The sequence below is a fragment of the Antechinus flavipes genome, chromosome 3 (assembly GCF_016432865.1).
Source record: "Antechinus flavipes isolate AdamAnt ecotype Samford, QLD, Australia chromosome 3, AdamAnt_v2, whole genome shotgun sequence".
Taxonomy (NCBI): domain Eukaryota; kingdom Metazoa; phylum Chordata; class Mammalia; order Dasyuromorphia; family Dasyuridae; genus Antechinus; species Antechinus flavipes.
Window position 1 is genome coordinate 215,284,247 of NC_067400.1, and position 25,342 is coordinate 215,309,588.

At 33.5% G+C, this 25,342-nt stretch overlaps 1 pseudogene; it reads right to left on the reverse strand.

Annotated features, from left to right (window-relative positions):
* Positions 1-427: 427 nt before the first annotated feature.
* LOC127557114 (bromodomain-containing protein 7-like) lies at positions 428-24,328 on the reverse strand (annotated as a pseudogene).
* Positions 24,329-25,342: the final 1,014 nt, after the last annotated feature.

Here is a 25,342-nt window from a genome sequence, read left to right on the forward strand (position 1 = left end):
ATTTCTCAAAGATACACAAAAGTGAAGGAGCAAAATTGGGATCTGGAATCTGAACTCAGGTTCTTTGACTCCAAATTTCATATTCTTTCCATCATAAAATATTATTATTTTTATTCTTTTAATTTTTATTTATATAATTTCTACTACATGGAATAAAACAATCATTTCTATAACATAGTATAATTTTTAAAATATATGATTGCACATGAGACTGCAAATCCATTTTGAATAAATTGTTATTTCTTTCTTTTTTTTCAAGGTTCAGATTTATTACTTTAATACATGTTCTATCTCTGGAACACTAAAATTGATTGTCCCAAAGCTTAGCTCATTAAAAACACAATTTACAAATATTTAATGTGCGCTGAAAAATTTCCAAGTTAAGAATAAAATATATATATAAAATCAAAATGCCACTGTTAAAAATTCAAATTTCATCAAATCCACATTCAGTGGTACCAAATTTTTTTTGGTTCTTCCAGGTCTTCTATTAAATCTATGAAGCTGTTTTTCATGACAGGAGAAGGAATAAAAATTCCCATTGCTTTCCAGATTCCATACATGCTCACTATGTCACCTGCGGTAACTTGCTGTGCAAGTTCTTTTAGATTATTGGTCACTCATTCAGCTAAATACATCTCTCTATAAGATGGTCCCAAGAGACAGATCACATTAGGAGGAAGTCTGATACTTAGACGTTCATTCTGAGCCTCCTGAAGGTCTCTGAGTAATTTGGTGGTTTCATTAAGTTTCCTCTGGAATACTTCTGCCTCTTCAGAGTCAAAAATCTCAATCTGGGCTCCAAAGTTTGTGACTGCCTTTAGTGTTGTCAGTCTGTCCTAATTAGAGTGCAAAGAGCCAGCTGAGCCTGTTTCTGTAATCTTCGCATCTTTTGTATTATCAAGACTAGCATTCTGGGTTTCACCTTCAGGTATGGGCGTTTCAAGCTTTCTGAAGGACTGAGAATGCCCACTTTTGTTAGAACATCCAGTAAAAACTATCCGCCATAACATATGGATAATCTTGTGATGTGGCCAAAAACTCATGGATACTGAAACCACCTGGAAGATTAGAATTTTTCCCACAAATTGCGTATATTAAATCAGAATCATCCTTGCTGATATTTGTAAATGTGGAATCATAGTTTAGTACATAAGAATTGTAGAGTGCATAATTCAAGTATAACACAGGAGTGACTTTATTCCTTTTGTCCTCTTTGAATCCCTGCAATGTATTTAACTCTAGACTGAAGTTTTCCAGTTGTCATTCCCAATCTTATAGGGTAGTAGACAGGTTCTCCTGTAACAGGGTCCACTGGATTAAGAAGTCCTAATGTTGTGGTTCCATCTGGCTTTCTTCTTTCAAATTCACATTGACTATAAGTCTTCTGGTGAACTTTCCTCCAGATTCCTTAACAATGTGGTCAATTTGTTCTTGTTCCCTTTCTAAGTTATTGCTTTTAAGTTTATCTTCTAGTATATCTTTGTCTTTCCTTAGTTACAATAAGTAAGTTCTGTTTTTTTTTTTTCCTACAATAATATAAGGAGGTGCTTTACTTTTTATTTTCCTTATTTGGATTTTTGAAAACTTTAACATCACTGTCCAAAGAATCGTCTTTATCTTTTAGCAGATAGCCATTGTCTTCCCCACTCTGCTGTATTTCCATTTTGTCTTTTGGCTTTCTGGTTTTCTGCAAGTCAGCCATGAAGTCTATACTCTGTTTCAAGCTCTGAATTCTTTCCTGGCTAAGAATTTTCATTCCTGAGTGCAACAGCTTCTTTGCAGCTTTATAATAAATGGTTTCCGGTTTATTGTAAATCATGGCATTGATATACATCATTTTGAAATTATCCTTCAACTCTTCTATGGATTTGTAATCATTGTTTTTGATCTTTTCTTTCATAGTATTAATATCCATTGGATGTTTAATGATAATAGAATAGCCAGGAGCAATAAAATCAGTCACAGGAAGTGAAAAGAAAGCACTTGGGTCCTTTCTTTGTAATTATCTCACCAGTTGGTTCAAAGCCTCTTGAAGGGATGTTTGTTCTACTTCTTGCTTGGACAATGTACTTGTAAGAAGCTTTTCAAGGGGTAATTCTAGTTTTAAAGGAGTTTGACATTGAAGTTCTTTTTCTGTCTCACTCTCAGTCCGATCCCAATCTCACCTTTTTCTGTCTTCCTTTACTGTTTTTCATTTCTTCCTTTTCTTCCCGAGACCTGCTTTTCTCCTTTCTTCCTCTTTTTTTTCCCTCTTTCTGTCTTTATGTTTCTCATGATCTATTTTGTTATCAAAGAAACTTGAATCATATCCTGAACTGCCTGTTCAGAGTGGAGAGCTCTATGACTTCATTTCCTCCTACTTTCAGAGCTAACTTCAAAGGTTTTTCCACATACTCCTCATAGAGGTGTTTGTCTGACTTGTGTGCTTCTTATGCTTCTTGCCTATGTCGGCCAAGGCCCCATTGCCCGTCCCCCGTGCCAGGCCCAGGCCGCACCGCTTCTGGCCCAGGGAGCAAAGCCCCGGAGCTGGAGGGAATGAGGAAGGGATGGAGGGAGGGAGCAGAAAGAGCAAGCGAGAAAGAGTTATTTCTTTCAATTATATAACAAAGGTTCCCCCTTCTCTCCTCCTCCTCCCTCCAGCCCCCTCGGCCTTTTCCCCTCCATCTCTCCATCCTAAAGATGGCTACCATTAGATACAAATATGAAAATATGTAAGTTCATTCTGTATATACTTCTATTTAGCAGTTCTTTCTCTAGATTAAAATAACACCTTCTTTCACATGTCCTTTGTAGTTAATTTGGGTTTTTATAATATTCATAATGATTTCTTTACACAAATTTGCCCTTAAAACAAAATTGCTGTTACTCTATTCATCATTCTCTTGGTCCTGCTCATTTCACTCTCCATTATTTTGTGCAAGCTTATCCATATGATCATCAAGCTCATCACTTCTTATAATCATGTATCACAACTTTCTTCAGTCATTGACAGGCATTCTTGTAATTTCCAGTTCTTTGCCATTACAAAAAAAGTTGCTATAAATATTGTAGAACATCTAGATTCTTTTTTTTTTCTCCAGTCATCTTCAGAAATTGACCAAGATTGCTAGGTAAAAGAATAAGCAGTTTAATAACTCTTTGAGTATGATTCCAGAATGCTTTCCAAAATGTTTAAATTAGTTCATAATCCTACCAATAATGAATTATTGTTCAAATGTTTCTACATTTACTCCAACATTTGTTGCTTTCCCCTTCAATCATTTTAGTGAGAACTAGTAGGTATAAAATGATATATCAAAGGTATTTTAACTTACATTTGTCTAATCAATGATTTAGAGCATTTTTTCATTCAAATAAATTGTTTTGACTTTTTATCAGAAAACTATTCATATCCTTTGATGATTTATCAGTTGGGAAATTACCAGTATACTTACAGATTTTATAAATTTTTAAACATATTTGGAATATGAGACCTTTGGTTGATAAATTATCCATAAGTTTTCCCCTCAATTTTCTGATTTCCTTCTAATCTTGGCTACGTTTGTTTTACTTACACAAAACTTTTTTGAATTTAATATGCTTAAAATTATCAATTGTACACTTCACTATATTCTTTGTCTCTTATTTATTCACAAATTGCTGGGCTATCAATAATTCTGATCAATAATATATTCTATGTTTTTTGTCTTTTCTTACCAGAGCGAACTTTTTTTTTTCTTTCTGAGTGCAGGAAGAGAATGAAAGACATTATATGTGAAAATAATGTTCAAAATTGCTCATGTAACAAATTGTGCAATTCTGTGAATTATCTCATTAAATACTAAGAACCTAGAAATGTTACTACAGTGAAGTATCTAAGCTTCTTGCTGACTCTCCTTCATTTATGATTATAAATATGATATCTCATTGTTAAACATTTTTAGCAAATTATATGGCTGTCAAGTTTGTGAAATATTTGTGTTGGGAAGTGGCTTTCTAAAATATACTTTTAAAAGAGTTTAGGGGTCACAATGACGTGGAGCAGACACAACTCTCTGTGACCTTCTCTCAAACAAACAGCAGATTAAGACTCTAAACTGATTTTGGAGTCAAAGAATTCACAAATATTTGGAGTACAACATATTTCTAGAAGAAGTTACCTTGGAAGAGCTTCAGAACAAGTCTGTTTCAAAAGGGCAAGGGGACAGTTTGCTGAGCACAGAAAGTAGCACAGGGAGACCTGGGCAAGGAGCTGGGATGAGGAGTCAGAGCATTGCAGCTTCCACACACCTGGGAGTCTTCTGGGAGCCTCTTAGGCTACTCTGCCCTGGTGGCAAGCATGTGGTTTGGTAGATTTGCCAAATTTGGCAAATTATATAACACTGAGCCCCCAAAGAACACCAGATTTAGCCAGTTCCCAGAACTAAAAATCAATCAGCAAAAATGCCCCAGGGCAAATTAAAACAGCTGTTGCTCCTTTGCATTGAACAGACAGACCTCAAGCCTTCAAAAAAATTAATAAAAAACTAAAAAGAATTCTTACCATAGACAGCTTTTATGGAGAGAGAGAAGAACAGACCTCAAATCCTGAGGTTCCTAAAGGCAAAGCAACTCCAGATGAAGCTCCAAAGAGAGACATGAGCTGGTCCCCATTACACAAGGATTTCTTTGAAGATTGCATAAAGGATCTTAAAAGAGAGTTAGAAGAAAAAGGGGAAAATAAAATGAGATCATTGCAAGAAAGAATGGGAAAAAAAAGATATATGGAAAAAAAAAACAATTCACAGAAAAACAAAATTTGTATAATGGAAAAAGAATGCAATGAACAAAAAATTCAATTGGCCAATTGCAAAAAGAGCTAAAAAAAGGTAAATGAAGAAAATAATACACTAAAAATTAGAATTGAAGAAAAGGAAGTCAATGACTCCATAAGACTTCAAGAATCAGTCAAACAAGAACAAAAACAAAAAAAAAAGAAAAAAAATAGAAGAAAATATGAAATATCTCCTAGGAAAAACAACTGACCTGGAAAATAGATGTAGGGGAGACAACCTAAGGCTTATTGGACTTCTTTAAAGCCATGTTGGAAAAAAGAACCTAGACATTATCTTACAGGAAATCATAAAAGAAAACTGCCCTGATATTTTAGAATTAGGAGGTAAAATAGCTATTGAAAGAATTCACCAATCACCTGCTGAAAGAGACCCCAAAATTACATCCCCAAGTAATATGGTGGTTACATTTCAGAACCATTGCACCAAGGAAATGATATTGCAAGCAGCCAGAAAAAAAAAAAAATTATATACTGAGGATTACCCAGGACCTAGCAGTTTCCATATTAAAGGATAGAAGGACCTGGAATCTGATATTCCAAAAGACAAAGGAATTTGGATTACAGCCAAGAATAAGCTATCTTGCTAAAATGAGCATTATCTTTCAGTGAAGAAGATGGATATTCAATGATATAGGTGAATTTCACCTATTTCTAATGAAAAGACCAGAACTAAACAAAAATTTGATCTTCAAACACAATACTCCATAGAAGTATAAAAAGATAAAAAGGAAAGAATTAAGAACTATATTTCTGTTATGGCTATACTTAGAGAATGTGGATATAATTTGATTTTATTATCATAATATGAAAAAGAAACTAGAGGTGAAAAAGGTGGGGATTGTACTGGAAAAAGAGGGAAAAGGAGGTAAAATAAGGGAAATTACATCTCACAAAGAAGCAAAGAAAACCTATTATAACTGAGGGGAAAAATAGGGGGTTGAGCATTATGTGAATCCTACTCTCATCAGATTTGGCTCAAAGAGAGAATATTAGACATATATAGTTTCATAGAGAAACTTGTCTTACCTTATAGGGAAGTAGGAGAGGAAGAGGGGAAAGAAAGGGAAAGACTAGTAGAAGGGAAAAGAGAAGAATTAAAGGAAAGGAGGAAAAAGAGGGAAAAGGCTCTAAAGGCAGAGAACTGTTTGAGGGAGGTAGTCATCAAAAGCAAAATACTAGGTAATAGGGAAAGGAAAGAGAAAAGCATAATTTAGGGTAAATAAGATGGCAAGAAATACAGAATAAGTTATTTTAACTGTGAATGTGAATGGGATGAACTCTCTCATGAAATGGAAGTGGATAGCAGACTGGATTAAAAGCCAGAATCCTACAATACGTTTTTTTATAAGAAATACATTTAAAGCAGAGTGATGAAAACAGAATAAAGTTAAAGGGCTGGAGCAGAATCTATCATGCTTCAGGTTAAATAAAAAACAGAAAGCAGGGGTAGCAATCCTGATCTCAAATCAAGTAAAAGCAAAGATAGATCTAATTATGAGATAAGGAAGGAAGAAATATCAACACTAAACATATAAGCACTAAGTCATATAGCATGGGAATTCCTAGAGAACTTAAGAGAGATGCAAGAAGAAATAGACAGCAAAACTCTACTAGTGGGGGATCTCAACCTTGCTCTCTCAGAACTAGATAAATTGAAACACAAAATAAATAAGAAAGAAGTTAAGGAAGTAAACAAAATTTTAGAAAAGTTAGGTATGATAGATGTTTGGAGAAAATGGATTGGAGACATAAAGGAGTTTACTTTTTTCTCAGTGGTTAATAGAACTTATACAAAAATTGATCATGTGTTAGGACATAAAAACCTCAAAATCAAATGCAGAAAGGCAGAAATAGTAAGTGAATTTTTTTTTAGATCATGATGCAATAAAAATCACATACAGTATAAGGCCAGGGGAAAAATCGACCAAAAAGTAATTGGAAATTAAATTATCTCATTTTAAAGAATTAATAGATGAAACAGCAAATTATAGACACAATTAATAATTTCATCCAAGAAAGTGACAATAGTGAGACCACATACCAAAATTTGTGGGTTGCAGCCAAAGCAGTAATAAGGGAAATTTTGTATCTCTAGATGCTTACTTGCATAAAATAAAGAGAAAATCAATGAATTGGGCTTGCAACTAAAAAAGCTAGAAAAAGAACAAATAAAAAACTCCCAATCAAATATCAAATTTGAAATTCTAAAAATAAAAGAAGAAATTAATAAAATTGAAAGTTAAAAACTATTGAGTTAATAAACAAAACTAAAAATTGGTTTTATGAAAAAGCCAACAAAATAGATAAATCTTTAATTAATTTGATTAGAAAAAGAAGAGGAAAATCAAATTGTTAGACTCAAAAATGAAAAGGGAGAACTTTCCACCAATGAAGAGGAAGGTAGAGCAATAATTAGGAGTTACTTTGCAAATTTTAGGCCAATAAATTTGATAACCTAAGTGAAATGGAGGAATATCTACAAAAATATAACTTGTCCAGTGTAATGTCTGGGCTAGCTCTCTTTAGGGCCTTAGGGCCAGACTAGCCTTGGTCTCAGCAGAATAATCACCAGGAGAATAGTTAGGAATAAAGTCCAAAATCTTTATTGCCCGCTTCACAGTCTGTGTCTGTCATAGTCTGACCCAGTCTCCTTTGCCAGTCTGCAGGTCTGCCAATCTCCCTTTCTGTCTGACTTCCTGTCCCCAGTTTTTAAATACCCTATTACAATTATATCATTACAGCATACAGAATATGTGTGAACTAGAGAACTATTATATCACCATGCTAAGTATTAAATATATTAGATAACCATTGTCTGATCAATTCCTCTGAGTTAGCACTTTGTTTCAAGTACACTTCTTTAAAGTATACTTCTCTAGAGTTTTAACCATCTACAGCCCAGATTCATAGAAAAGAAAATAATTTACTTAAATAGTCCCATTTTAGAAAAAGAAATAGAACAAGCTTTTAATCAACTCCCTAAGAAAAAATCCCCAGGATCAGATGGATTTACATGTGAATGCTACCAAACATTTAAAGAACAATTAACTCCAATACTATATAAACTATTTGAAAAAATTGGGAGGGAAGGACTCATACCAAATTCCTTTAATGACACAGACATGGTATTGATACCTAAACCAGGTAGGATGAAAAAGAAAAAGAAAATTATAGACCAATCTCTGTAATGAGTATTGATGCAAAAATCTTAAATAAAACATTAGCAAAGAGATTACAGAACATCAAGTCTAGGATAATACATCATGACCAAGTAGGATTTATTCCACGAATGCAGGGCTGGTTCAATATTAGAAAAACTATTAGCATAAATGACTATATCAATAACTAAATTAACAAAAAATATATAATTATCTTAATAGATGTAGAAAAAGCATTTGATAAAATCTAACATCCATTCCTATTAAAAACACAAGAGAGAGTATAGAAATCAATGGAGTTTTTCTTAAAATAGTATCATCTATTTAAAACCATCAGCAAGCATCATATGCAATAGGGATAAACTGGAACCATCCCCAATAAGATCAGGAGTGAAACAAGGTTGCCCACTATCACCATTACTATTCAATATTGTATTAGAAATGCTATCTTTGGCAATAAGAGAAGAAAAAGAAATTAAAGGAATTAAAGTAGGTAATGAGGAAACCAAATCATCACTCTTTGCAGATGATAGGATGGTATACTTAGAGAACCCTAGAGAATCAACTAAAAAAGTATTAGAAATAATCTACAACTTTAGCAAAGTTGCAGGATACAAAATAAATCCACATAAATCATCAGCATTTTTATATAAAATCCAACAGCAAGAAATACAAAGAGAAATTCCATTTAAAATAATTGTTGATAGTATAAAATATTTGGGAATCTATTTGCCAAGGGAAAATCAGGAACTATATGAGCAAAACTAGAAAACACCTTCCACACAAATAAAGTCAGATCTAAACAACTGTAAAAACATCAAGTGCTCTTGGATAGATCAAGCAAATATAATAAAGATGACAATACTACTTTAACTAATCTATTTATTTAGTGCTATACCAATCAAATTCCCAAGAAACTATTTTACTAACCTAGAAAAAATAACAAAATTCATCTGCAAGGACAAAATGTCAAGAATTTCAAAGGAATTAATGAAAAAAAATAAATAAAAGCCAATGAAGGTGGCCTAGCTGTACCAGATCTAAAACTATATTATAAAGCAGCAGTCATCAAAACCATTTGGTACTGGCTAGGAAAAAAGTGTAGCTGATCAGTGGAATAGGTTAGATTCACAGAACAAAATAGTTAATGACTATAGTAATCTAGTGTTTGACAAACCCAAAAACCTGAGCTTTTAGGATAAGAATTCACTATTTGACAAAAACTACTGGGAAAATCAGAAACTAGTATGGCAGAAACTAGGCATTGACCTACACCTAACTGTGTACCAAGATAAGGTAAGATGGGTTGATGATCTAGACATAAAGAATGATATTATAAGCAAATTAGAAGAACATGGGATAGTTTACTTCTCAGATCTGTGGAGGAAGAAGGAATTTGTGACCATAGAAGAACTAGAGATCATTATTGATCACAAAATAGATAATTTTGATTATATTAAGTTGAAAAGTTTTTGTACAAACAAAACAAATGCAGACAAGATTAGAAGGGAAGCAATAAGCTGGGGGAAACAATTTTACATTCAAAGGTTCTGATAAAGGCCTCATTTCTAAAACATATAGATAATTGACTCAAATTTATAAGACATCAAGCCATTCTCCAAATGATAAATGGTCAAAGGATATGAACAATTTTCAGATGAAGAACTTGAAACTATTTCTAGTCATATGAAAAGGGGCTCCAAATCACTATTGATCAGAGAAATGCAAATTAAAACAACTTTAAGATACCACTACATACCCCTTTGGCTGGCTAACATGACAGGAAAAAATAATGGCAACTTGTGGAGCAGATGTGGGAAAACTGGGACACTAATACATTGTTGGTGGAACTGTGAATGGATCCAGCCATTCTGGAGAGCAATTTGGAACTATGCTCAAAAAGTTATCAAACTGTGCATACCCTTTGATCCAACCCAGCAGTGTTTCTACTGAACTTATATCCCAAAGAAATATTTAAGGAGGGAAAGGGACCCACATATGCAAAAATGTTTATGGCAGCCCTTTTTGTGTTGGCAAGAAACTGAAAACTAAATGGATGTCCATCAACTGGAGAATGGCTAAATAAATTATGGTATATGAATGTTATGGAATATTATTGTTCTGTAAGAAATGACTAGCAGGATGATTTTAGAGAGTCCTGGAGAGGACTGATGCTAAGTGAAATGAGCAGAACCAGGAGATCATTGTACATGGCAACAACAAGACTATACAGTGATCAGTTCTGATGGACGTGGCTCTATTCAACATTGAGATGGTTCAAACCAGTTCCAATTGTTCAGTAATGAAGAGAGCCATCTACACCCAGAGAGAGTTCTATGGGAACTGAGTGTGGACTGTGACATAGCATTTTCACTCTTTCTATTGATGTTTGCTTATGTTTTGTTTTCTTTCTTGGGTTTTTTTTCTTCTTGATCTGATTTTTCTTATGCATCAAGATAACTATGTAAATATGTATACATGGATTGGATTTAACATATATTTTAACATATTTATCATGTATTGGATTACCTGCCATCTAGGGGAGAGGGTGTGGGAAGGAGGGAAAATTTTGGAACAGAAAGTCTTGCAAAGGGTCAGTATTGAAAAATTACCCACGCATATGTTTTATAAATATAATGTTTTAATAAAATAAAAATTAAAAAAAAAAAACTTTCAAAAGGGAAGATGCTGTAGCAACAATGTGAATTGATGAGTCTTTTATCTCTGACCTGAATGAACATGTACTTTCAGAGGAAATAAAAGTAATTGTCTCCATAGAATTATCGATCTTCCACTGAATGAAGCAAACCTTTTATGATTAGGTATTCTAAGAAGCCAAAGTATGGAGAGAAAGAATATTAAATTCTTACACTTTAAAAATTTCAAAATGAGATTCAGGTGGAGGAATCTTATAAATGAACAATTAATATTTTTTCACTTTAAATTGCTAATGTTATTCCTTTCAAACTGAGAGTAAAAGCTGAGAAACAATTAATTACTTCTGTTTTTCTGTTACCTTGGACATCAAAGAGAGAAAGAATAAGAGAGACCATCCACATGATAGTCAGCTACATGGTTCATCACAAAAGCAAAGGAGTTAAAGAGAAAATCCTCACACCAGTGACTTGTTGCTTGATGTAGTTAAAGCTTTCTCATTAGCAGTAACCATTAATCTCTCTTAAACTAGATAATTAGAAAATGTTTCTAGATCATATACTGGAAGATAAAATGAATATTAGGACTTCTTTTTATGCTTATCAAAAAGAAAAAAGGCCTACCATTTTTGAGAAAATCTTTGAAATGATGCATGTATATTTGTACATGAGTATATATCTAAAACCATATATGCATAACAATTTTATTAATGTTTAGCCACTTTCAGTGATGTCCAACTTTTCATGATCATTAGATACTGCAGTAGTTTGCCATTTCTTTCTCAAGCTCAATTTACATATGAGGAAAATGAGGTAAAAAGGGGTTAAATGATGTGTCTAGCATCACAGAGCTAATAAATGTCGAGGCTGGATTTAAATTCAGTTCTTCTTGACTTCAGGCCTAGTATTCTCTATACTGAACCACTTAGATGCTTGTGTCTACCTATCCATCTATATTGTAGGTGTGCTTGAACATTTAAATTGTATACCCAGTGTTATATAAATTGAATGCATTGTTATTGTATCTATTTTTCATATTCTACAATTGTGCATGTAAATATGTGTATATAATACATATATAAAATATGTACAAATATATGTATAATATGCCTATAATCTAAATTATATGTATATATATATATATATATATAAATTGTAAACACATAAATATGTAGACATATAGATTATATATGATGTGCAATATGAAAAATAAATAATTATGCAAAAATGTGATTGTCCATAAAGCAGGTAGAAATATATAATGCCCTTAATTCAAAATATACCCTTGGTGCACAATTTTAATAGAAACTTCTTCTAGTTTTACTTTGCTTAACCATACACTATTAACAATGCCAGTGGAGTTAATTGTTCTAATAAAAGCAATGCATTTTTATAGAAGTAGGATTTTTTTTCATTTTTCAGTATTTAATAAGGCATAATATGCCCCTTGGTAGCCAAGCTTATTATATGACTGGAACCTGCCAAACATCAGAAGTTCACTGAAAGTTTCAATTAGATTTGTCACGGCGATCCAAATAAGTAAAACAGATAATTGAAAATATTTCTGGGTTTAAAAAAGAATCACTTTAATTTATTTGATAAAATAGAATTATACTGTGGTATAAAGAACACTTGATTTGAAATTATATCTGCTCTCTCCACCAATCTGATCTTAACATTGAGTAAGATTCTTAACCTTTTTATCTCTCAATCCTCATCTGTAAAATAAGTAACAAAGTGACCTCAGTAGTCCCTTCTAGTTTTAAATCTAATAATCTTATGACTCTCACCAGAGATAGCCCAAGTTAAAATTGATAAGAACAAGCCACTTTCATTATATCCTACCTAAAGTCATTAGAGTAGAGGGAAGGAGGTCTGCTCTGCTGCTACTAACTGAACATCACTTCTTGAAATTATTGTTATTTGCCTCTTTGACTTTATTCTTTCCTATTTTAGATGGCTAAGACTTTATGATTCTTGAAAAAACAAGAGAGTAAGCCACCAGGGATTCCAGAAAAGAAATTCAGCATGGAGGACCTAAGGACTTACCTTTGGGACCCAGGCTGGATTTACTGCATTTGGATGTAAACTTGATGGGATCAATTCTATGTTAAAAACACATTAAGTCTGAAGTTTTTCATTCTCTTTAAGGACTGATGGAATATACTGGAGAGTATATTCCCCCACTCATACCATATATTTCTGGGGGAAGATTCTGTACTTCTGTTCTTGTGATATTTCTAAAGTAAATGTCCTCTTATAGTAAATAATTAGTGTAAATGATGCATGAAATTGGGACACTCATCACTAGAGGCTTACAGTGGGGGGAATGCACTGGAACAGGGGTCTGAGCCAGTAATATTGGGGGGAAAACACCTACCTTCCCTTTCCCAGGGATACATCCTGAGGGGGAAGAAGTATCAGTCTAGCTTTCAAAACCTCACCTCTCAGTGGGAATGAGTGTTGGGATAATGATGCTGTGAGATGACATAGGCTATAGATGTTTGGCACTTAATTCTCCCTCCCCAATAGACTCTTAGATGCATTTCCAAATACAGTCCCAAAGAAGGAAGCTGAAAACACCTTCATAAAGCTGTTGATCTCAATTCAGTGCTTTTGACATATATAAATGTAGTTATTATAGAAATATGAAGTGTTAACACAGAACTGGAGAATAACTAATCATTTATCTTATTTGGTCCCGTCATTGTTTGTTATTTTATTTGTTCTTTATTAAATACTTTTAACAACTTCTTTGAAAAACATATTATTCCCTATTTTCAATTGTCATTTATACATTTATCAATATATTAATACAAATTTTTAAAATGTTTATAGCCCCATTATGGGAGTGTATTATGAAAAATTATCAATGAAATATTTTTATGACCACACATTTTTCTTTTTTGTTTATAATCAATGTGTGTTGGATTCACAAAAACCTTAAATCCAGAAATGATGACTCTAAAATTTTCATAAAATCTCCTCATTCCTTTTCTGTTTATTGAATGCTTGCTTTCTGTCTTACTATATTGGGAACTCCTCAAAAGCAGAAATTGTCTTTTGTCTTTTCTTGTATCCTCAATACTTAACAGAGTGCCTGGCAGAGAATAGGCATTTTTAATAAATGTTAATTAGCTAGCTGATTAACTTGAGAGAACAACTCAAGGTCATTCTCATGGTACTGTGAAAGAGATTGCAAAGGCAAAATTCCTTGAAAAGATTCATTTTCATATTAATTGGCTTTATATCTTGTGTTTTTTTTTAATTTATTTTCAACCCAAAAGATAGCCAAGATATCCTCCTCTATTTTTTGCCAGTAACTTTGTAGATAACTTTCCATATGGACCTACATGACCCCATAGCACAATGCACCTCGAATAAGAAACATTCTATCCTTATACTCAGTCTCCTCAGACAATTGCTGTGCTTATTTTAAATTCCAAAGCTGAAATCTAGAAGTAAGGTAAGAGGTAATGTCTTGCTGCCTACCAATTACAATGCTAGAAATCCTCCAAAAAGGAAAGCATTTTTAAAATCTTTTAGGGATAGGATTTTTCTTCTATCAAAAGGAAAAATTAGAATGGCATCTTTGGAGCTGCCACAATATTAACCCATCTTGACACAGATTTAGATGCTTGCATTATCCAACTTATCTTCAGCTGATTATTTTTTTTTAAAAAATCTCTTTTGAAAATTCATCTTAGACATGGGTTTTCTTCCTACTCCCATCCCATACTGGAGATGTTAGGTATCCAATAATCACTTATTTGGAGGGGCATTTGCAATCAAATGAAGGAATTAAAATGGATAAGAAAAATTGTGTCCTTTAATTTTTAAATTAACCACTCTCAGGAAGCCTTCCTTCCAAATACTGCAATAAGTGTTCCTAATTAATTCCTGTCCTATTGCCCTTAAGCCATTTTGCTCTAGGAGATTTAACTCTATTTTGATATAAATTATTCAAAAACTGTCTAGGGAAACGTTTCTGTAAAAAATTGTAAAATGCTATGAGTAATTATGATGTAATTTGCATTATTTTAATATAGATAAAAAAGGTAAATGAGAATTTATCTGTGTATCTGTTTATCTGGCCGTTTCTCTTACCTGTTTGCTTAACTAAGGATGATACTATAAGAGCATATTTAGGCATGATCATATGAATCAGGGTGTTCATTTATCAACTACTCAATCCTTTCATCTTTAAGAAGTACCTTTAACCTTTCCAAGAAAATATCATATTGCCTTGTTTTTACATAGTCTTAATCACTGAATGGTCCTTGACTTAGATAGATTGACATCTAGGAAAAGCCTTTAATTAAAAATGCCAAGATCTCCCACTGCATCCAGGGCCATCTCTAGGCAATCTGATCAATACCTTGCTACTGGATGCAGATGGCTTCAAAAGTGAGAGGGAGGCTGGTGCCTTTGCATAAACCTCCCTCATTTAAATTCAATTCACTTGCAAGTCATGACATCAGTTTCTTAATATAATGATCCTCTTCAAGAATGAAGGACAAACAACAACAATTATGTTCTAGGCAATCCACTAAATAAAAAGTGTAAAAGGTCAAATTTCAAGAGACCTACACTTTTTCAGGGGAAAAAAATAACAGTATTCCAATTTAGTAGAAACAAAATGAGTATAGAGTTTACAAAATTTAGAAATATAGAGTTTACTAAATTTAGGCAAAATGTAACAAAAATGTTTGTATATTATATAAATAACATCTCTGCTTTATTAAGTAGTATTTTATTAACTTAGTTTATTTTATTAATACATGGTTTAAATCTTTATTGAAACATAAAATGAAACATAGTTTTAGTGGGAAAAATAAACAATTCCAAACATAATCTCCCACCCCAGACCCTTCAACACTCCACAAGGAGGTCTATTCTATTCATGAGCTAAGTTCTGGTATTTTAACACAAGTTTAAAGAGTAAAGACTTCTAGAAATACTACTTTTGTCAAAGAAGACTTTATAATATACATTAAAATTGGCCTTTAACCTCCTCAACTTCTCTATAACACACATGAAGTTATATGTTGTAGCCTATTCATTTTTAATTGCATTCATATAGATTTAATAGCCAAAAGGGACTCCTTCATTGGTGAACTCTGTCTCATTTCACACATAAATGTATTGATCTGAGAGGTCATTCCACATATAAATCTGAAAGGGTTGAAGATTTCATTTCTTTATAATGTAGGAAAACCTCCTCTTAATGTTTAAGTAGTCATTGGAGGCCACATGGAAATAGTCACGCTGACTTTAAAATTTCCTATTATTCCAGGCTTTCAGGGAACTCCCACTAAATGAGCAATGTCTTTATGAGCCTCTCCCTATTATGAATTAAGCATATGATGAAGAGCTGTGAAACTCTGCCCAGTATACCTTTGGCCTTGAACACACACATTTTCACCTGGGGCAGAGGTAATAATAGCCAAAGGTTAGAACCACAAGATTTAAGTGCTCTTTACAGATGTGAAATTACTTCCTTTCTCCCTGGAGGCAGGTCATAAGACTATAATGCTTCCTAGAACAGGCCTAGGTCAGATAAAGTGGAGTCCTGGGTTTGGATGAAATTTTATAGCCTTTCTGAAAAAGAGGTGTATATGGAGGAACTTCAAATAACAAGCCTCAATAGTGAGCTCAGTGGGAAAATATGATAATTCATGCTTTTTCCTCCTTTGTTTTCCTTTGTCTTAATGACACGAAATCTTATTTTTTTTCCTGAGATTAAACTCTATTTATAATTTCAATTCCATTCAACACATTTATTTTAATTTCATATCACATATCACTTGTTGTGTAAGATGCTTGCTGAAGTTACAAAGGCAAAAATGAAAGTCCCAGGCATCAAGTACCTTATATTTTATTGGGATGAAACATGTACACAGATAAATCGATGCAAAATATGTACAAAATAATTTCGGTATGATGGAGAGGTACTAACAATTATTGGGATAAAGTTAAGTATAATTTGGAGGTGGTCATTGAGATAAGTCTTGAATGGTACAAGAAAAGAAAATTTTAAAACCTCTTCCATCTAATTGGTGAATTTTATTTTAGTTTTTAAAAAATCATTGCTATAGTATAAAAAAGAATGTCAAAAAGAGAGAGGAAAAATTGTAACTAAGCTCAGAATAATATGGAACAATTATTTCACATTCATTCATCTATGGAAATGCATTTAATTACACAGACTTAGGAAAATGAACATCTTTTTTTCTATATAGGAAGTCTAATATAGTTTTGATTAGAACGGGGGCGGGAAGTTAACTCTTTCTTTGAGGATTCACATGTGTATATTTGTTGTATTCAGATTTAGTTATCTATTCCTGATTCCATTCTCTTTCTCTGTCCCTGTACAGTCAATTCCCCTGTGCCTAGAATATGTTCTCCCTACTAATAGTTGTTTCTGAGAATTTTTAGTCACTTTCCTTAGTCTTCTCTTCCCTATTCTACCACCCCCATCTTAACCCACCAAAATTCCTTAGTATTTACTGTTTTCCCCTGATAAAGTTTGTTCTTTAAAGTTGTCTTTGTACACCCAGCATTTAGCAGAGTATCAGGGGTTTGGTAGGTATTTAATATTTACTGAATTGAATTTGTCCAACCATAATAATTAGTAGCCTAGAATATTACAACTTTCTTCTTGAGAGAGTGCAAAATTCTAGTACTGTATGAATGAATACATATGGAGTATTTCTTATATTCCTTAGTCCTATGCGAGGAATACTGGAGAACAAAAATCAGGGGTCATTCATACTCGGGAATAATAGGCTCTATGAGTTGTTCTAGAGTCTGAATTACTTCAGAGTCCAGAACTCTTTCTCAACTTTAATTAGATTGCCAAGAGAGGTATGAAAGCTTTTGTGTGTCCTTTGGTCAACACACCTTTTTGTTTCTACCCTTTCCATGATTCTCCAGGATGTAGACCAGATTATTTAGAGAGACACTCCTCCTCCCTACTAGCAGCCTACCATCATTACCACCATTTTAATACAGGAAGGGATCTAGTTACAAAGTTGGAGAGGAAATAGGAACAATTTCCTCAGCAGTAGGGACATACACCAAGTCTGAAAGCACTATTTATACGATGGACCCATAGTTGGCCAGGAAGCCATCGACAGTATCCTATAATTAAGTCCTGTGGGGGTGGAGGAGAGCAAAACGAAAAGAAAACCAGTTTCCTTGCCTCTGTGGAAAAATCTTGACTAGCTTTCATGGAAGCTAGACTCCTGGTAGATACTGTTCCAATCACACAATTCCAAGTTATATTACCAATAAAGAGCCACCATCTTAAAAGCCAACAAATGTTTAATTCAGCATTTCTTTGTAACTGAACACCTGCTATCTGAAAAAGACAATATTACTTGCTGAGAAAGAATAAGCATATCTGAGCTCTAATCCCATCTCTGTCACATACTAGTTTATTTTATTTAAGTCCTTGCCTTGTCTGAATCTTAGTTTCCTTATTATAAAATGAGGAGAGGTAGAATTAGAGGGTCTCTAAGTTAGCTTCCAGCTACAAATTCTAGGCCAATAAAAATTTCTATCTGCCTAGATAGACTAAATTGGCCTTTTGTCTTTTACTCATACACAATCTTCATCTCCCATCTCTGCCTTCAAACTGGTCATCCCCTATATCTGGAATGCGCTCCTTTGTCTCATAGAGTCTTTCTCTTCCTTAATGGCATAGACCATGCAATATCTTCTGAAAGTGAATTTCCCTTATCATAACAATTGCTAGTTCCCTCCCTCCCAAAATTCTATGTATTTAATAAAGTTTTATATGACATAAAATAAATGGATAAGATATATGATAGTTGATAGATAAATAAATACATAGATAGATGGCATAGTAGATAGAATGTTAGACTTGGAGTCAAAAAGACCTGAGTTCAAATTCTGTATCAGACATTTAGACATGACACTAAATAAATCATTTAACTGAGTCTCTTTCCTCATCTACAAAATAAGAAGTTAATTGCAAGGAATTTTGTAAATCTTAAATTAGTACGAAATTAATAGTCATCATTTTTGGTTTTTGTTAAGGATCATGCCTAGGTGAAGGGGCAGGTTAGTTCTCCAAAAGCTTCCACAGCTGTGAATCATAACGTCTGAAAGGGGTTGCAAAGCAGCCTTTATTGACACAGGTGTTTGTGGACTGGGAATGAAATAAAGTGGAGTTAGAAGGAAGAGGAGAGAGGTCAGGCAACACAACTACCTCTTAGTGAAGAGGTCAGAGAACACAACTGCCCCTCAGTCTCCTTGTATCATCATCATCATCCACTGACATGAAGAAATCCATTCTACAGGTCTGAGTAGCCACTGGAAGATGGCTCTGGTATCACAACAGTTATTATTAATTATTAGAAGATTTAAGAGAAGAAGAAATAAAATGATATGACAATTGAGATTAAGGAAAGATGAATTCATTTTGGAGTGAATGACATGGGGAGAAAACTAGGTCTCTATCTCTGCTAGGATGGAAATGAAGTGGTAATTCACTGTCCTGATCCCAATATCAACCAGTACATATTTGGCCTGGTTTCTTTTCTCATCTAGAATGGTTTGTCCTTCTTAGATAACCTGATGGTTTTCTTTTCTTGGGAACTGACTATATGGGAGTCTGATATAGTGAGGATATATCATGGAGTTAGCCTATCACAGCTCAGAACTCCTGAACTTTAGCCATCTACCAATAACTTCCCACAGCAGCCAGGATTACAGATGTTCATCATGATGCAAAACAGGAAAAGATTAATTTTGACTTAGGGCTTTAGAGAAAATTTCATGAAAATGTCTGATCTCTTCCTTTGGAAGGTGAATAGGATATCAGTTTATCATTACTTTCACATAACAAAGATTTTATTATGGTACTATCACATGCAAAATTCACATCCTGTTATCTCTGTCTCTATCTATGAACTTTTACTTCCTATGAAGAGAACAGAAGGAGCTTAGAGAATTATTACTCAAATATTTTGTATAATGCAAAATCCATCTAGGCTTACCTTTGAAGCCTCCTAATACTAGTTTCAGCACATTCGGGTGAGTAAGGGGAGGATCCAAAACATAGGAAGTACCCTTTGTGTCTGCAAACTGAAATCTATATAAAGACTGATTCTATTCCATAAAATTCCTGGGGTTTAGATATCCCAATATTCCCTCCTTCATGAGAACTTTTGTGAATACAGTCTTTCTCTAGAAACTACACTGCTTCACTATATTAAAGCCCTTTACTATTTTCCATATCAGAAAGCTGTGTTAACATTATTCTATATGCCCCAAAGCTATTTCCTAACACCATGTTAAAGGGTAAACTTTGATGCCATGTAATAAGATATGGTAAATTGTGAGCTGTAGTATAACAATTGTGCTTCAAAACCCAAGTTCCAATTTGTACATTTCTAGAGATCCAGAGGTGTGAAAGGAAAATAGACTAGTTTGACGCAAATATTGTGTGCCTAAAATGGAATTCAGTAAGGTAGGAAAGGTACAGTAGGGACAAATGGTGAAAGGGATTGAATGTCAAGCTAAGATTTTTTTTAAAATAAACAACAGAAAGCCTGTAAAAATTTTGAGCAAAGGGACAGTTCAGAGATTCATACAGTAATCTAAGCAAGAGGCAATCCGATACTAAATTAAATAGCTAGAGTAGGAATGGAAAGGAATTTGTGAATACAAGAGATATTGCTGAAGTAACATTAATAGGACTTGTAAAATATTATCTTTAGAACAGAAACTATCTTTTAATTTGTATCTCCAGAGTCTAGCATAGTTTCTGGTACATACTAGGCAATTAATCAATCCTTTATTGTTGATTGTTTCAGTGGGTGTGTGAAAGGAAAGAGAAATTTTTAATCTAATAAACTGAGAGAATTGTGAAACAAGAAAGTCAGGAGAAAGAGTGAGCAGTTTTGAGGAGAAAGTAGATGATTTGCACATGTTGAGCTTCAGATATTATCAGATTTTAGTTGGAGATGTAGAGAAAAATTACAAATATAGTTATAAAACTTTTAGTCACCAAAATAATGATAATATTTGAAGTCATAAGCATGAATGAAATTAATGAAAGTATATAAAATGAGAGAAAAATTTAAGTCTTCTAATAAGTAAATGCATAGTTGTTAATAATGATTGAATGGATGATTGATTTCAACGAGGCATGGATATCATGCCTTTGAAATTTGCAGATAGCAAACATCTAGATTAGTAGATAACATGCTAGATTACTAAATCAGAATAGATCTTGACAAGCTAGAACAATAAACCAAATCTAATAAGATTCAACCTGGTTTAATGGCTTCACAGCCAGGAATCCTATCTAATTTCAGATCTCCCTTCAAATACTCACTAGCTTTATCGAACATGAGCATAAGAATCACTTCACTTTTTGGGATTGGTCTTAATGACCACATCCTCACTTCCCACTCTATATCTGTAATTCTAATATGAAATTTAATAATAGCTAATATAAATTCATTCAACTGGGATGAAGAAAAAAGAATTATACAAATTGGGAGATGAGAGACATGTCTACATACAAATTTATGAGAACTCGGAGATTATAGAACTAAAAATCTGGGTTGACCATTGAAGGCTGAGTAGCTCATAATCATGATGACAAGAAATTCTAGGCAAAAATTCTTTATTTAAGGAAATCATAGTGTGCTCATCTCTGCTCTCAAAATTTTCTTCTTTATATATTTCAACTACACTACCACAACTTCTCCTCTTAAATCTAAGAATGCCCTGTTATTGAGTTGGGCATTATGTTTAAAATTTTCATCTTTTTCTTTAAACATTTAAGTACTCATATCTACTCATTTACTTATTTACTATTTATTACTAGCTAAATAATTGTTTTCTAGGTATAACCGTATCCAAATATCTCTCTAGAACCTTCAAGTACACTTCAAAACAGAATATCCTCTATTCCTCATTCATCAACAGTTTTTGTTCTTCCAAAAAAAAAAAAAAAAAAACAAATTCATGTTCAGCTGGGCTCATGATTCAGATAAACTGTATTAAGCAGATATGGTCTTATATATTTGACAATCTTCAATCTTTGCTAGTGCATACTATATGTGTGAAAATGGGCAGGTAGGAATAGAGTACAAGAAACGAGATGCAAGCCCCACTACCATACACATTCTTTGATACCTATTAATATCCACCAAATAGGAACTCCCTGACAAAATCAATAGCTCCCAAATCCTTGATTTAATTTTTGCTCTCATCCTGAACACATAAGAAGAACAAACATACAATGATCCTTTTTTTATCCCTACTTACTAAACAATAGTAATTTTATAATAATATCTATTTAAATCTTATATTAAATCTATTTAATATATATATGTAAATTGTGTATATGAGTGTGCTGTATATTTAATCATGGTCGTTGACATGATTTCTCTTTGTTTTTTTTTTTCACAATATACTAAAAGGAAGACACAGGATACTAAAAGTCTGTCTAGTTCTCATCCCACATTATTATATACAATCAAGTGATAAATTACCTCTGGTTAAGATGATTGCATGAGAATTTGTTAAAAAGTCAGCTCTCCCACTTGTACTACAGTAAAACAAACAAAGAAAAGCAACTAACTAGAAATGTAAGTAGATCAAACAGTAATCAAGAAATCCAAAGAGAAATATATGACAGCTCCTTGACCCAGCAAGGATTGCACAAAAAGATAATAGTGAAGGCATCACAGGTAAACAAGTTGGAAAACTGTCCAGAGGCACTTGGATTTGTATGTAAATATATATACCTATCCCTTCCATATCATGGGGAGTAGGGGCATGGAACACCCACAATTTGGAAAATCTATAAAGATTTTTGGAACTCCTTTTGTACCAGAGAAGAAGTCTGATTTTTATGAGATGTTTACAGTGCTTTATTGTAAAATTTGAGGTAAATATTTGGTCATATACATATACATGTATACATATATGGATATGAATATATACATATTATGCATTTCTGAGTTTCTAAATTTTTCTCAAGGAAGTATAGATATCTATTCCTAATTTAGTGCATATATTATTCCTTTTTTGAGCCAATTCTGATGAAAATGAGATTCAATCTCTTTGTCAATTTCTCCCTTTTTCCCTTCAGTGTAAAAACTTTTCTTTGCCTCTTTTAAGTGAGATAATTTGCCTCATTTTATCTTTCCCTTTCTCTCTGTGCATTCCTCTCTCATCTCTTAATTTTGTTTGTTAAATATCATTCTTTCATATTCAACTCATAATTGTAACTTCTGTCTATATATATTGCTTTTAACTGCCCTAATAATGAGGAAGTTTTTATGATTTATAAGTATCAGTTTCCCATGTAGAAATGTAAATGGATTAATCTTACTAATAATCCCCTTATGATTCTCTTTCCTAATTATCTTTTTATGTTTCTCTGAGTCTTATATTTGAAAGTCAGTTTTTCTGTTCAGCTTTAGTCTTTTCATCAAGAATGCTGAAAAGTCTTCTATTTCATTAAATATCTATTTTCTCTCCTGAAGGATTATACTCAGTTTTGCTGGGTAGGTGAACCTTAGATAATAATAACTCCTTTGCCCCCTGGAACATCATATAATAATCCCTCTGAATCTTTAATATAGAAGCTTTAATATAGAAGATAAATCTTGGGTTATCCTGAATGTGACTCCATGATGATTGAATTGTATTTTTCTGATGTTTACAATATTTTCTCCTTCACCTGGAAGTTCTGGAATTTGGCTCTAATATTCCTAGGAGTTTTCGTTTTGGGATCTCTATCAGAAGGTGAAAGGTATATTCTTTCAATTTCTATGTTACTCTCCGGTTCCAGAAAAACAAGATAGGTTTCCTTGACAATTTCTTGGAAGATGATGTCTAGGCTCTTTTTTTGGGATTCTCCTTTCTAGCTTTCTGTACTTCCTTTTGCACTACTCTCATTTCTCTTCACAGTTTTTCTTCTACCTTTATTCCTTCATTTTCAAAATTATTTTTGAGCTCTTTCATGGTCTGAGAGATCAATTTTTATTTTTCTTAGAGGTTTTAGATGTAAGACTTCAACTTTGTTATCTTCTTCTGAGTTTGTGTTTTGACTTTCCTTATCACCTTAATAACTATCTATGGACAGAATATTTTTCTGTTGTTTACTCATTTTCTCAGCCTATTACTTGACTTTTACCTCTTTGTTAAAGTAGTAGAGCTTTGCTACCAGGATAGTGGATGCATTGTCCCAATTTTCAGTGGCTTTGTACAACTCTTTTCAGAGATACTTCTTAGTACCTCTGAATTTTCAGTTCTTCCAAAGTGATATGATCTAAAAAGAGGTATTTTTATTACTCCCCTAGCCTGTGCTCTGGTCTGTGAATGACCACAAGCACATTTTTCTTCCCTGGAAATAGAAGAGAGTCTTTGTTCAACTGTGGCTGAGTTAGAGCTCCTCCTTATTCTGGGATTGTGACCCAGGACTTTGACCTACGTATGATTATAAGCAAAGCAATGAAGTCCTGCCTCAATGCTAGGAAAGGAACTGCTGTAATCTTTTTTTCTGACCAGATATTTGACTCCTTTACCATCTGTGGGCTGAGAATTCCAGAAGCTGGTAGCGCTGCTGCTACTTCAATGGCTCCCAAGATCTGCTCTTGATTTGCTGGGATCAGGGCTGTGCTGACATGGCTTATTGGACTTTGCATCCCTCTCATAGGTGACAAACCTTCCCTGCTGATCTTCTAAGTCATCTTTGGCATCTATCGGCTGAGAGATCTGGAAATTGCCACTGCCTCCTCTGATTCAGGGTCCCAAGGCCTTTTTCTGGTTTGTAGGACTTGGTCTCTGCTAGTATAATCCATATTGGATTGCGCTGCACTTACACCATAATGCAATAAACATTTTCTGCTGGCATTCTAAGTTGTCTTGGGCTGGAAAATTGCTTCACAGAATTTTTTATGGATTCTGACACTCTAAAATTTGTTTAGAATCAATACTTAAAGATATCTGAAGTGTTTATGAAGAGAGCCCAACTAAATCCATGCCTTTATTCTGCCATCTTGGCTCTGCCTCCCTCCTATAAATTTAATTAGAATCCTTATGCTGTTAATTATCAAATCTACCTATCCTTCCCCAGTCTCTGTACTGACTTCTAATCTCATAGCTCTATCTACCTTTCTGACATCTCAAACTGGATGTTCAATAAATACCTTATACTCAATATGTCCACAATAGAATTTACTATCTTTTCTCCTAAATCTTCCCTCTGTGGTACTTTCCCTATTATTGTGGAGAGCAATACCATCCTCCCAGTTCTTCAGTCTCTTAACCTAAGAACTATTCTGGATTTCTCGGCATCTCTCACACTCCCATACTCATGCTACTGCCAACATTTGCCAATTTCATCTTTACAACATCTCTTGAATATGTCACTTTCTTTCTTCCAAAACTGCCCTCCTTTTAAAGACAGGCTCTCCTCACCTCACACTTAGATTGTTGCATTAATCTACTGGAGATCATCCTGACTCAAGTTTCTCTTTTCTCCTATTCATTCTCCATTCAGCCACAAAAGTGATTTAAAAAAAATAGATTTGATCCTTCCAACTCTCTATCCACAGTCCCCATTCAATATTGTCAATCCAATGACTTGTTATTGCTTCCAGGAGCAAATATAAAATGCTCTGGCATTCAAAGTCCTTCATAATTAAAACCCCTCCTAA